The sequence below is a fragment of the Mytilus californianus genome, unplaced genomic scaffold, assembly GCF_021869535.1.
Source record: "Mytilus californianus isolate M0D057914Y unplaced genomic scaffold, xbMytCali1.0.p SCAF_1, whole genome shotgun sequence".
NCBI lineage: Eukaryota > Metazoa > Mollusca > Bivalvia > Mytilida > Mytilidae > Mytilus > Mytilus californianus.
Genome location: NW_026262581.1, coordinates 16,739,116 through 16,751,104, shown reverse-complemented (window position 1 = coordinate 16,751,104; position 11,989 = coordinate 16,739,116). Strand labels below are relative to the sequence as shown.

Below are 11,989 nucleotides of genomic sequence, written 5' to 3'. Positions count from 1 at the left end.
TTCTTCTTATTCAACCTCCTGCATCCAAGTACTGTGCATTGAAATGATTAACTGTAGTTCTTCCTTGATTTTTTAGTTTTTGCATTCATATTGTCCCTTTTAAACTGGATCGACTAGGTGGTAACTTTTATGTTATGTTATTGGTAGATATCTGTTCCAATCTCATATCTTTTTTGTCCCTTTTATGCAGAAATTGGGGATTAAACCAAAAATTATCGAAATAGAAAAGAAGAAAGGGTCACAATTGTTGACAGTACTAAACAAGTATTCTCCCATACAATGTGAGTATACATATTATGAGTACATCTTGAGTCGACCCTAAGTTAATATGTTGATTGATTCGTGTATACATAACGTTCAGTGGCAAATATTACATGTATATTCAGGACAGCAACACATCGAAATAAAAAGTATATGTAGATTCTACAAAGTTGGTCGTCTGAGGATGATGCCGCCGTGGGTGGGAAATTTGAACACCAACCAGAAAAAAGAGAGTATTTTGGATAGGAACAGGAAAATTGCCTTGGAAAAGGTAACATATACCTGCTTTGATACTATAACTGCACTTGGAATTTTTACTAGATAACATTTTTGTTCGTTATGGAGATTCCGTATATCGTCAAGTTATCGGAATTCCAATGGGGACTAACTGTGCACCACTTATTGTTATCTGTATTGTTAAGAGTTACAACTTATGACTAAAATCAGCAAAGACCCATCGAAAAAACATCTGATACAAAAATTTAATAACACTTTTAGATATTTAGATGATATATTGGCTCTCAATAATGACGACTTCAGTACGTACACTAAAGAGATTTATCCTGCTGAACTGACTTTAAATAAAGCTATTACTTTTCCTTTCCTGAATCTTGATATCTATATCTTTAACGGGAAGCTTAATACTAAAATTTACGATAATTTTTTTTTATTGAGAATGGAAATGTGGAATGTGTCAAAGAGACAACAATTATTTTTAGATGGCGACGTTCCCTTTGCACCATCTTAAACAATGGTGTTTATATATCCAAACTTATTCGATTCGCTCGTGTATGTACCAATGTATTTGATTTCAACGAAAGAAATCTCTGTATTACTGAAAAATTATTACAGCAGGGTTTTCGATATTACAAACTTGTCAAAACATTTACTAAATTTTATCATCGGTACAAGGACATCATTCGTAAATATAAATGAACGTGCAGACATCTTATACGTTCAGGCATTTCACATCCCATGTTTATGGTAATATTCTATAAAAAGCACAAACATGTCGTAATTCACCTCAAAAGCTAACCAAAACCGTTAGACTTATTCAGAAGGGATACAATAACGATACTGTTGTCATTTCATTATAGATGGCATTTTTTTAATTAATATTTATTTACTCATAGGGTTTTTGCACCGGAAATAAACACATTTATTCTAAAACCAGTTGTTTGCATGATACGAGTTATGTTCTTCTCGTATATTTTATGATGGTATGACACTAAACCCCTAACGGGAGGGACTGTGCTTGATTTTCATATGATGAAGACTTAATCTTTCAATCAGTTTAATTGAGGTCTGGAGCTGGCATGTCAGTAGTAACTGCTAGTAGTCCTTTGTTAATTTATGTTGATCATTTTCATTTTGCTTTGTTTCTTCTGTTACCTATTCTAACATCGGACTCGGACTTCTTTTAAACTGAGTTTTACTGTGTGTATTGCTATGTGTTTGTTTATTCCACATTGGCTAGAGGTATAGGGGGAGGGTTGAGATCTCACAAAACATGTTTAACCCCGCCGGATGTTTGCGCATGTCCTAAGCCAGTAACCTCTGGCCTTTGTTAGTCTTGTATGTTATTTTAATTTTGGTTCATTTTATGTTTCGGAGTTTAGTGTGACGTCCATTTTCGCTGAACTAGTATACATCATTGTTTAGAGGCCAGCTGAAGCCCACCTCCGGGTGCGGGATTTTCTCGCTGTATCGAAGACCCATTGGTAGCCTTGGGCTGTTTTCTGCTCTTTGGTTTGGTTGTTGTCTCTTTGACACATTCCTCGTTTCCATTCTCAATTTTATATTCCTTAAACCGAACGGAAACCCTGGTCAGCATGGGTTTAACTGCTGGACGTGGTGTTAATGATGACAGTATTTCTATCCATCAGCAAGCAAGTCAGTAATAGTTAATAGACCACAAAAAATAAAAACTGTCAGGATGTTAAATACCTTTCAAAGTGCTGTTCGCTTGTTGAATTATTTCCTATTATTGTTTAGGTCCATCCATGCCATATACTTTCTTTTCTAACACAAACATAAAAATAATCATAAAAATGACAACAATAACAGCAAATTTCGTTTATGTATTTTCATCAGTTGAAAAATGAAATGTAAAGTTTCATTTGATTAATCATGTAGCAACGAAGGTATACCTCATAAAATAAATTGATAAATATATGTTTAGAAAAAGTAAAAATTACACATGTTTAATTATATAACAAAGAAAAAGCATAAAATTAAGATATACAAAGACACACAAATCACAATATTCACTGAACAATAAAGACAAATTATTTTCTGAATTTAAATCTTCAAGTCAAAAACGTAATGTTTATTTCAGTCAATAATATTCATATGCTTTTGTCGTATAATTTCGTTGGGTTTCGGTAATGTTGTGTGCCTTTAACATTTAGACTGCACGTATTTCTTTCTGATAAATAATAATATACACAAAACACATATCTTAGTTCGCTATATTAGTCAACTTAAACATCCATGCCCATGGAGAAGGCAGCTTATTCCATGGTATATTTTGTAGGGTAATATTCATCCCTTGTCCACCAGGTCCTGATATCCAGTTGACTGTTCCCTCATATCCAAGCATAGTGACTTGTGTAGATTGAGAAGGTATTGGTGCTCCTAACACCAACACAGAATCGTCTGGCCATGTAAGCATTATTGCATATACTGCTGTGCCATCATGTTCTGCTTTCTTTCGAGTGTACCTTTACAAAAATATTACAACATATCACTAGATATCTTTTTACTTATTTATATAAGTTTAAATTTCCATTTAATGGTTCAAATCGATTAAAAAATATATGATATAGAATAACATTTATATACTAAAAAAAAGTAAAATTATTTAATGATGACGAAGGTGATGATGAATTATGTTTAACGTTCAGTGGCAAATATTACATGCATATCAGAACGAGAACGTTAATGTAGTATGAATATTAACCCTGATTTGCACTAGACTGATATAGTCCTGAACATGCATGAAATATTTGCCACTGGACGTTCAGCAATCAACAATCAATTAATACCAGAAAGTAAAATAACAAAAATACCGAACTCCAATGAAAATTCAAAACGGAAAGTCCCTTATCAAATGGCAAAATCAAAAGCTCAAACACATCAGACGAATGGAAAACAACTGTCATATTCCTGACTTGGTACAGGCATTTCCTTATGTAAAAAATGGTGGATTAAACCTGGTTTTATAGTTAGCTAAACCTCTCACTTGTATGGCAGTCGCGTAAAATTCCATTATATTGAAAACAATGTGTGAGCAAAACAAACAGACATAATAGGTAAAAATGTCAAAAATTGGGGAACAGCAGTCAACATTGTGTTATAATCTTAATCACTTTAAAAAAAAACCAGACACGATAAGTCGGATTTTTGAAATGCTTGTTCACAAGTATCAGTCTGCAGGAAGACATGTCATCCTTCGCGCACACATTTTCGGACTCAGAGCAGACAGTAAATGACAATTTGCAAGACTTTGGATTGACTCTGCCAGAGATCTGACTTAGTACCGCCTGCGCTTGAGGCGAACACGTTGTCATGAGACAAATCAAAAGTTATATGTTAATTTTTTTTTATTCACTTATGATTTTATATTGAACCAACTGAAATGACATTTTAGTCTGGAAGACAGGTAAAATCTTCCATTGACTAGAAAAAAATAATGTCATATCAAAAAACATTACCAGACATTTTTTGTAGTGAAATCATTTTGGTGGCTCCAAGGTACTGATCCGTAAACACCTTCTCCATTTATTTTTAACCAACTTCCAAACTGTCGTAATCTTTCCTCAAATACTGGAATAATTGTTCCCTCCTTCGTTGGACCAATATTCATCAGCATATTGCCACCACAACTGAAAAAAGATGCCATCTAACATAGTTATAGTACCAGTGCAATGTTAGATTAACATTGAAAGGTTCCGACTGCATTCAGCATTGTTTTCTTACATAGGTTATTATGACTAGTGTTGATATGGAAATACTTTGTAATTGTAACGACCCGGGTCTGTGTAACAAAAATTGTCCAACCACCGTTTATTTTTAAAGATATTTTCAGTCATAACAATTATATAAATATAATTTATTCATTTCTCATGATCGTCAAATGTACTAATTCACACTGGAATAAAAATAAAAACAATGTAAACAAAAGGATATTAGTGAATATACCCTAATAAGACAATAAGCCAAAAACAAACAAGAGTGCACACACTGAAATGTCTCGCCTGCTTTCCTACTCATAATTGAAATCATGTTGAAAGTCTTTAAAATAAAGGTTTTACTATAAGTATCACATAAACTAAACATTATCAATGATACATGTGAACGAGGTCAAGGTCATATAAACCATACCAGACGGATTTGTACACCTTTATAACGACCTAATTTATGTACAAAATAATGAACGAAAAACAGATGTGTTACACAGCAACAAACGACAAGTTTACATGAACCCTGCCAGACAGACATTTACCAATTACAATTATTTCACGCACCAAATATAGTTTACTTATTGCTTATGATATATCAGAAACAGACGTAACCATGAAAACTTTTAATATTCAATAATGGAGGTCAAGATCAGATGAACACTGCCATACACACATGTACAGCTAATTATCATTCCATACACCATATTGTGTTGACCCATTACTATAAGTACATGAGAAGCAAACAAAACATGAAAACTAACCACTGACCAATGAACCATAAAAATCAGGTCAAGGTCAGATGAACCCTACCAAAAAACATACAACGTTACAATCACTGCATACACCAAATATAGTTGACCCATCGCTAATATAATCTAAGAAATAGACGAAATCTTGAAAACTGAACATTGACCAATGAACTGTGAAAATGAGGTCAATGTTACATGAAACCTGCCAGACGGACGTGTGCATCTAATACTCATTCCATACACCAAATATTGTTGCCCTATTGCTTATAGTATCTGAGGTATTGAAACATGAAATGATGTCGAGGTCAGGTGAACCATGTCTGAACGACATGTAGACCTTACAAGGATCCACTATACCAACTATGGTTATCCTATTATTCATAACGAGTTAGAAATTCAAGTGACAAAATAAACTATACAGTTTTTTAAGACGTCTCTGAACTGTGAAAATGAGATCATTTGAAGACAATGAATTATGCACGATAGAAGGAAATACAAGGCATGGAAAATCCAGGTTGGTTACATTCTAATCTATACAGCTTTATACAAATTGTTACACAGTCGTCGTTGCCGCCAGCGGATAAGCATCTCGTCTCGCATTTTACAACGAAAGTGGCAGGCGAGAGAAAGATGAGTCAAAAGACATCTATAGTAGTCAATAAAAGACTGTTTATTAAATGTTTTAGCTCTTAATCGTCAGAGTTTAGAAAGTACTGAACATAAGTTTTAGCAGTGGCCATCAGCAATAAAAACATAAATTAAAATATGGCTAGAAACTGACGATTCTCGACTAGGCGCTTTAATAAGTGGTGGGGTTAAAAAAAATTAACACTCAACCTTCCCTTTGAATCTTTCGATTGTTGTTTTCAATTATGCATGATTTACCTGATAGTTGATGCGAACGTTGAGATAATTTGGTTTATATCTAGATATGAACCAAGAAGAGCATTTCTACGGTATCCCCAGGAATGCCTGTCCACCGACATACAATCTTCCCATTTAAATTTCTGCAGTCTACCTTCAAACCAAAATATATAAAAGTATTCATCTCATTTAATTTCAAGATACGAATGATTTTGATATATCTCCGATCTGATACATAGATATTTATATATTTTTGCAAAGTGTTTCTAAAATATCAAATTGAAAACACTCTTCGATACAGTAGGCAATTAAAATGATGCCGACAATGGCCTATGCTAATGGAGTAACAATTGACCAACCAAGTCTAGACACGTGATCTCTCACAAAAGGTTTTCATTTGTCACATCTACGGGATAACGTTTTTTTAAAAATTGCATTGCAAATTCGTATGAAATGAGGATTGCTCTATGCACTCCATTAAATTCTACCCCCCCTCCCCACACACGGTTAACCGTTGGTTGTCGTATTGTCAAAAGGACAAAAAATAACAAAAAAGACCTACAATAAACTTTTATAAAATTGACAATGTGTTATAAAATTCTCCATTACCAACCAGGATTCCATTTATCTCTGCAGGTCTTGTATCCCCATGTTTACAGAAACATTCATGACACCAGCGGTCATTTGTGACAACACTGTCCTTCACAGGACTGAAATAAAAAAAAACATTCGTAAGTATTGCATTTGAATAATTTAACATCGCTTCGAAAGTAGAGTTAATTATTTCACAACCCTCCAAAACTAAGTATGTTATAGATTAACACAGTATTAAAGATAATATGAGCAACACGACGGGTGCAACATGTGGAGGAGGATATGTTTACCCTTCTGCATTACCTGAGAATACACCGGTTTACTATGGGGTTCGTGTTGCTCAGTTTTTACATTTCTATTATTTGTTTTTTGTACTGCGGTTTGTATTTTGATCGTTTTTTGTTTGTATTTTTGCTATGGCATTGTCAGTTTGTTTTCGATGAATGTGTTTGAATATCCCGTTGGTATATTTCTACTCTCTTTCATAAAACCAGTCCTTTTTTCGCCACTATAAGATTTAAGTAAATTATTTTTGTCTTATTCAGAACCCGTGGGAAATGTATATATCATGTGAATCCTTACCTATCATTATACAACCAGGCAAGGAATTCTTTAGACTTGTAGTAAGAAGCTGGTCCTTTACCATCGGCAAGATCTGCCCATAATATCTCTGGTTTGTATTTATTTACAAGTTCATACAGTTCAGGTAAAGCCTTAGCCTGCAACGGAACAATCAGGATTTACTGATGAATGTATTATATGCATGGGCGGATCCAGGGTCAGAGAAAAGTGGGACGTACTTGTCCAAAATGATAAAAATATTTTGACAATTTTAAGCAAAACAAATTTTGTTCCCTAAAAATGGACACCTCTACGCGCTCCTGGATACGCCAATGAAATGTCTTATCAGATTATAGATCAGCGAATTTTTTTTTAAATGTGCAACTTTTTAATAACAAGAACAAAATTACCACTGTCTTATGTTATAGAGTTTTAAGTGATAAAAACTGCTACAAATTGCTGACCATTTTTTTCATTTTTAAAAACAACAATGCGTTTTGTATGATATGATTTGTTTAAAGTTTTTTGGTCCCTTAAATAATTTGATGTTGATGGTAAATACTTGACCATCTCTATTTTTCAAACTGCAAGGTTTAGACTCGTGAAGATTTAGGGCTTTATGTATATTATAGCCACTTGTCTGTAGAAGACCGTATACTGACCTCTACATATCATCTGCGTAACCGTGGTGGTTGTTTGCTGTCACACTGACGTACATTCCAGTTTCTGTAAAGTTACCGGGTTTTTTTAATGTGCAAATTATTCGAAACACTAAGGTTTTTTTCACCCCAGACTAAGAAACCCTTAGCCGTATTTGGTACAGATTTTCGGATACTCTTCAACTTCGTATATTTATTTGGCTTTTTTTGCAGTTTTGATTCGAGCGCCACTTGTGAGTCTAGTTCAGACAAAACGCGCGTCTGGCATACCAAATTAGCTGGTACCTTTGAATAGTTTTTTTTTCATGCCTACATTATGACTTAAACTGGCGTAGGAGCCGGGAGGGGGAACCCACCTTTTTTTTGCAAAATAAAGAATTGATAGAAAAAAAAGAAGAAAAATGAAAGAGGACAACGAATAATTCCTAAAGTATTAGACTTCATTAAGAATAACACTGGCGTAGGAGCCAGGGGTGCAAAAGAAGGGGGAATTCCATGACACTTTTTGGCAAAATAAAAATAAATGTTGAAAAAATGAAGCATAAAGGATGACGACGACTAACTCCTTGACTATAGGACTATAGAAATACCATGTTTTCTGCTAGTCACTTTCGGAAGTTAACCCGAATCCCACTTTTCAGACCACCCCTATACCACTGTCTGAGACTAAGTAAATTACCAATACAAAGCTTTGTGTAGTGTAGTTGTTCGCCTTATCTTTCATATACAAAGGATGAAGCCATTCGGATATACAGTAGTATGTACCAAACTTTATATCTGTTTTATTCCTTATAGCATTAGCTAAGTCTCCTAAAATGATTCTACAGTTTATAACAAACTAAAATGTATAAATGCTAATATACTCAGAGAAGAGTCTTAGAAAACATTGATTAAGAGCTCACATTCGCTGTCTACCAAACGAATAAACTACTACTATTCATCAACCACAAGAACAAACATCAATTTATTTCTCAATCATTTGTAGCAACGACATATTTCAGTGAATAGTTTCGTTCGAAACCAAAATTAGACGTGAGTGATACGAAGATTGCGTCAAGATTCCCACTTTAATGGAAAACGTTAGTATTAATAAACAGTTTTTTTTTATTAAAATGTGCTTAACTGTGAATTATTTTGACTGCAATACAGACGACACAAATCAGAACTTATGTTACATGAGTATTGGATGTTTGGATGTTATTTGGATGTAACACGAGGATTGGATGTAATTTGGATGTAACAGGAGTATTGGATGTAATTTGGATGTGACAGGAGTATTGGATGTTTGGATGTTATTTGGATGTAACATGAGTATTGGATGTTATTTGGATGTTTCATGAGTATTGGATGTTATTTGGATGTAACATGAGTATTGGATGTTATTTGGATGTAACATGAATATTGGGTGTAATTTGGATGTAACATGAGTATTGGATGTTATTTGGATGTAACATGAGTATTGGATGTTATTTGGATGTAACATGAATATTGGATGCAATTTGGATGTAACAGGAGTATTGCATGTTATTTGGATTTAACATGAGTATTGGATGTTATTTTGATGTTACATGAGTATTGGATGTTATTTGGATGTTACATGAGTATTGGATGTTATTTTGATGTAACATGAGTATTGGATGTTATTTGGATGTAACATGAGTATTGGATGCAATTTGGATGTAACAGGAGATTTGCATGTTTGGATGTTATTTGAATGTAACATGAGTATTGGATGTAATTTGGATGTAACATGAGTATTGGATGTAATTTGAATGTAACAGGAGTATTGGATGTTTTGATGTTATTTGGATGTAACATGAGTTTTTGATGTAATTTGGATGTAACATGAGTATTGGATGTTTGGATGTTATTTGGATGTAACATGAGTATTGGATGTTTGGATGTTATTTGGATGTAACATGAGTATTAGATGTTATTTGGATGTAACATGAGTATTGGATGTTATTTGGATGTAACATGAGTATTGGATGCAATTTGGATGTAATAGGAGTATTGCATGTTTGGATGTTATTTGGATGTAACATGAGTATTGGATGTAATTTGGATGTAACATGAGTATTGGATGTAATTTGGATGTCACATGAGTATTGGATGTAATTTGGATGTAACAGGAGTATTGGATGTTTGGATGTTATTTGGATGTAACATGAGAATTGAGTGTTTGGATTTTATTTGGATGTAACATGAGTATTGGATGTTTGGATGTTATTTGGATGTAACATGAGTATTGGATGTTATTTTGATGTAACATGAGTATTGGATGTTATTTGGATGTAATATGAGTATTGGATGCAATTTGGATGTACCAGGAGTATTGCATGTTTGAATGTTATTTGGATGTAACATGAGTATTGGATGTAATTTGGATGTAACAGGAGTATTGGATGTTTGGAAGTTATTTGGATGTAACATGAGTTTTTGATGTAATTTGGATGTAACATGAGTATTGGATGTTTTGATGTTATTTGGATGTAACATGAGTATTGGATGTTTGGATGTTATTTGCATGTAACATGAGTATTGGATGTTATTTGGATGTAACATGAGTATTGGATGTTATTTTGGTGTAACATGAGTATTGGATGTTATTTGGATGTAACATGAGTGTAGGATGTTTGGATGTTATTTGGATGTAACATGAATATTGGATGTAATTTGGATGTAACAGGAGTATTGGATGTTTTTATGTTATTGGGATGTAACATGAGTTTTGGATGTTATTTGGATGTAACATGAGTATTGGATGTTATTTGGATGTAACATGAGTATTGGATGTTTGGATGTAATTTGGATGTAATATGAGTATAGGATGTTTGGATGTTATTTGGATGTAACATGAGTATTGGATGTTATTTGGATGTTACATGAGTATTGGGTGTTATTTAGATGTTCAGTGAAAAAAAAGAATCAAGTTGTAATTCATCATAAGCACCTGTACTAACCCACAAGGTCCCTGTTAGGTGCAACTGCTTTTGAATTCCAGTTGAATGAATGACTCGATGGCCAGTTTGTATAGCCCTCACCGTGTTTAGTGGTCAGGACAACATATCTAAAAAGTATTGGAGAATGTATATGTTTAAATATGTTTCTTCTAAGTAATACGTAGCGAGGGTCGTTCTTCCCTCAGTGGGATTCAAAGCCCAGCTTCTGTGACATCGTGGCAACACCACCTGCACTATGACCACTGCCAAAGACCACTCGGCCAACAAATAAGTGTGAAAAATATATGAATGTTGTATCGTTTGGAAAAAAATATTGAAATTTTGATATCTTCACACTAAAATCGCTGTAAATATTTATGATATTTCAAATATATTACTCTTAAAAAAATACTTAGCGATTATTTTAAAGCTAAAATTACCTATTTTTGTAATACTTCAGTTTTGTAGGTCGAAAAGGGCCCTAAACATACCCCCTTTGCGTTAATAAATTTTTTGTTCTTCCCTAAGCGGGATTCAAATCCCCCTGCTTCTGTGACATCGTGGAATTACCGCCTGCATTATGACCAGTGCTGTGCACCACTCGGCCAACAAGGCTATACAAATACTAGTATAGCTTTCGTAAGTCGAGTAATATATGAATGTGAGGTTCTTTCGAATGAACACAAAAACCGATTTACCAAATTAAAATGGCTGTCCACATTTTTCGCTCTTTATCCCCGTCGCTTTACTTTTATGTGTTACTGGGCATACCAACAATTTAACATCAAGAAAATCTATCAAAAACTTAGACTTGGAGAATTATGTTATACTATACGAGAAGACAGCAGTTGTGAAGTACTATATATCATGCACTAATATCATGCCAAACATACTGTGGCTCGATAACTTAAAACTAAACATTAACAATCTGTTGAACCTACGGACAATATCACATACAACAATATATATGGTTCGCCTTCCACGGGTGCGATATGAAAATAAGCAACTTACCCTGCTCCTGATGCTTTAAATATATCTGCCCATTCATCAGGATTAAAGAATTCTGCTGTAAAATCTGCAGCAAAGTCAGCATAGGTAAAATCAGGTCGGTAATTATGTCTCATAAAGTTGACTATATCTGGAGCTCTTCGCTTCCAATTTGGCCAAAACCATTCATTATGAAAACTTGGAACAGAAAAAACACCCCAAGTGATAAAGATTCCAAATTTAGCTTTGTCATACCAGTCTGGTAATGGTCTTGAATCTATTGAGTTCCAGTCAGGAGTATACTTTGCTGTTATTCCTTTGTACACGAAAAGATAACAGAGTAATAAATAAAGAAGCGTGGCCATTATGAAAAATATCAAAACAGTATCACATGATTTGTATAGAAA

At 33.9% G+C, this 11,989-nt stretch overlaps 1 pseudogene; it reads right to left on the bottom strand.

Moving 5' to 3' along the window:
* Window positions 1-2,327: 2,327 nt before the first annotated feature.
* LOC127700293 (alpha-L-fucosidase-like) lies at window positions 2,328-11,989 on the bottom strand (annotated as a pseudogene).